Here is a 3,933-nt window from a genome sequence, read left to right as displayed (position 1 = left end):
GCCGTGGTGACTCTGCAGGACCTTAGGGAAGCAAGGGGCCATTGTTTACACTACAGAAGCAGGGAGAATATTGTGACAAGGAGAATATCGGGACACTACAGGGACTCCTGGAATCAAGGAGAACATTGTGACACTGTGAGGCCCCATGGAACCAAGGCAACATGGAACAGGTCTGGCTGGCTGGGCCTCCCCGGGGGCCACCTGGCAAGACTGGCTGATCCTGGAATGTTGAGGACTGCCTCTCATCAGCTCCTGGAGCACTAAGGCTCTGTGCTTTCCTTCCTATGGAAAAGTACCAGCCCCTTTTGCAGGTTCCCACGGCTGAAACTGATATTCCCCCTGAAAAAGCACTACATACAAGGCTTGCTCCCAGCCAAAATCTGCTAGGAGTAACAGCTCTGGGTGGCCACCGTTTCCTGAGGGCTGCCTCTCATCTACCACTCTAAGGGTCGGTGTGAAGTTTCCCTCATTTTTGCCTCATGACCCTCTCAAGAAGACCTCAAGGACCCCCGCCCAGGTTGACTCTGGACAATGGTTTTCTGGCCTGCTTGAGGTGGGTGCTTGCCAAGGGACTCTTTGCAGGTGTGTTGTGCTCACTGGACTGTGCTGTCATGGTACCAGCTGAAGCCTGCATGTACTGCACGACCGCACCTGTCTCTTGGAGCACCACACAATGCTCCATAAATCTCCCCGCCTCTTGGCCACAAGCCACTCGCTTTGGAAAAGGACTACAAAAGAGCGATCCTCTGGAGAAGACCCTGAGTACTCCCCACGGATGACCACCCTTCCATTGGCTGGCCCACCATGACCTTGGTCTCGTCTGTTGGTAGCTACTTCCCCCTTCCCCTCCTTTTCTCTCTCTATACTCCGTTTCCTATATCTCTCCCCTCTAGCGCAACTGAATTGTTTGGCATTCAATAAAAATGCATTGCTGTTGTTGAATAAACTGATTTGTCCCCCGCTATTTACCTGTTTGCACCTCTGAGATCGAACAATCCTCGGCCTGTGTTGGCAGATGGTGACACACCCCCACCCCCACCCCCCCATCCCCCATGCCCCTGCTTCTCCCAGTTGATTGCTGATCGTGGTGTGACATGGAATGGAACATCCCTTGGGCCAGTCCAGCCCAGCTGTCCCATCCCTGTTCCCTCAGGAACACTTGCCCATCCCAAGTCCATGGGTTGGAGGGGCTTGCAGACACGCCTCGTGGGGCGAGCACTGTGACAAGGACAGGAGAACAGAACAACATTTACACTTACCAAGGGCAGAGAACAGAAGAGCACAGTCTTGGAGAAACGCACAAAGGATGTAGCCGAGGCAAACGGAGCGTGCACAAAACGCAAGGAGAATGTCAGCTCAGCTCTGCAAGGCTGACAAAAGCAGAAGTTATACACAACAATAATATTGCCCTTCCTCAAAAGCGGGGATCAAAGAGCAGTCACCTAAAAAGGACAGTGCATGTTGAAGACACACTCCAAAGAACCATAGAAGGACTTGTGAGAAGGGGTGCAATTATGGCAAATAAATTCCAGGTGGGGTTAACTAATGAATACATCATCAGTGTGAGTGATAAAAGCTCCGATTGCCTGGTGGCCAGTGCACTCGAGTAGATGAAGGATTGCCCAAGCGACCACCATGGTGTAATAAAGAATACCTGCTCTCAAATCCTCAAAACTGTGTTCAAAAGTTGCTATCCAGCAGATTTCAGTATCAGTGGTGTCCCTGACTCCATTATGCCCCTTGCACACTTTCACGAGGGCCCCTTGGTTCCACGAGGCCCTGCTGGATAACAGTGGACCCTTGGTTCCATTTGGGTCTGTACTGTCAAAATGGCCTCCTTAGTTCTGCACTGCCACAATGCTCTCTCCTTGGTGCCACGAGGCCTTGGTGTGTCACAACAGCCTCTCGGTTCCATGAACTGCCATAGTGTCAGCACGGTCTCTTGCATCTGCAGTATCACGATGGACAATTGGTTACAAGCAGCCCCGCTGTGTCACAACGACTACTTGGTTCATGAGGCCCCACAGTGTCACCATGGCCCCTTGGTTCCCCGAGGCCTCGCTGTAGAACAATGGCCTCTCAGTTCCAGGAGGTTTTGTACTGTCAACAGTGCTCTCCTTGGTTCTACAGTGGCTGCTTGCTTCCATAATTCTTCCTCAGTGTCACAGTGGTCTCCTTGGTTCCATGAGGCTCTGCAATGTCCCAATATCCCATCGTTTCCATGAGCTTCTGTCCCATCAACCATGTCCTTTGCTCCAGTGAGGCCCCGCAACGACACACCGGACCCTTGGCTCCATGAGGTTCCATAGTGTAACATGGGTGCCTTGATTCCAAGAGGTTCTGCTGGGTCACACTGGACCCTTGGTTCCATGAGGTTCCGTGGTATCGCCATGGTTTCCCTGGATCCGCAGTATCGCTACGGACCATAGGTTTCATGCAGCTTTGCTGTGCTACAGTGGCTCCTTGGTTCCATCAAGTGCCACTGTGTAACAAGGGAATCTTGGTCCCATGAGGTTCTGGACTGTCACAATGGTGTCCTTGGTTCTGGACTCTAACAACGGACCCTTGGTTCCACGAGGTTCCATTACGTCACAATGCTCTCCTTGGTTCCACAAGGCCTTGCTTTGTCACAATGGACCCTTGGTTCCATGAGCTTCCGTAGTGTAACCATGGTCTCCTGGGATCTGCATTGTCACAATGGACAATTGGTTGCATGGGAGCCTGCTGTGTCACAAGAGAGCCTTAGCTCCATGAGGTTCTGGACTGTCACAGTGGTCTCCCTGCTTCAACGAGGCCCTGGAGTGTCTCGAGGGCTGCTTGGTTCTGTGAGCTTCCACAACGTCCCAATGGTCTCCTTGTTTCTGCAGTGTCATAGTGGACTCTTGGTTCCATGAGGTTCCTAAATGTCACAGGTCTCCTTGGTTCCATGTGGCCCTGCTGTGTCACCACAGCCCCTTGGTTCCAGGAGTTTCTGGGCTGTCAGCAGTGGTTCCTTTGTTCCAATCAGGCACCGCTGTGTCACACTGCACCCTGGCTTCCATGAAGTTCTTCAGTGTCACAGTGGCCCCTTGGATCCATGCGGTCCCATAGTGTCACCATGGTCTCCTTGGACCTGCATTGTCATCAGGGACCATTGGTTCCATGTGGCCTGGCTGTGTCACAGTGATGTGGATTCCGTAATTGCCTTCAGTGTCACAATGGAGCCTTGTTTCTGTGAGGCTCTGAACTGTCACAACTGTCTCCTTGGTTCCATCAGCCCCCGCTGTGTCACAAGGGTCCCCTTGGTTCCATGAGCACACCAAAGCTTTGCATAAACATTGAGCAGCACCTGCTTAACACACCTGGGAACATCTGTCTGCATTCAAAAGACAGGTCACAGCTGAGAAAGGCACCAGCAGCTTCCATCTGCAACAGAGATGCAGGGAAAGGACAAGGACAGAGAATTCAGCTGCAAGACTCCGAGAATTCTGCATCCAGACATCATTTCTGGTCCCACTGTCCCTAGTAGAAAGGTGTCATCATTCCAGGTTCCAGGCAGCCTGTACTCAGCATGTGCTTCTACAGTGGGGGTTTGTCGTTTAGGAAAACCTGCTCAGGCTTTTCCCTTCTTTCCTCACAAACAGGAATACTTGTCCTGGGCCTGGATGCAGGCAGAGCCCTGAGGAGAGCACGTGGGACATGGTGCAGTGGGCAGGGACAGCCAGCTGCAGAGTTCAGGGGGAAGGGCTTCTGGTGCAGGGCCAGGCATGTCAGTCCCAGCTGGGCCATGTCAGACATGTCCCCAGGCTGGGCTTGGGGAGCAGCTTGTCCAAACAGGGTCAGCCTGGCAAGGGGCTCATTCTTCAGTGGGCCCACACCTCCTAAGGAGACATTCAGCATCAAGATCACCTGGGGAATGCCTAAGTTGCTTCTTCTTTGAACTGAAAAAGAAAA

This window comes from Sturnus vulgaris, unplaced genomic scaffold (assembly GCF_052056855.1).
Source record: "Sturnus vulgaris isolate bStuVul1 unplaced genomic scaffold, bStuVul1.hap1 Scaffold_148, whole genome shotgun sequence".
Classification (NCBI taxonomy): Eukaryota; Metazoa; Chordata; class Aves; order Passeriformes; family Sturnidae; genus Sturnus; species Sturnus vulgaris.
This window is presented reverse-complemented; position numbering follows the sequence as displayed.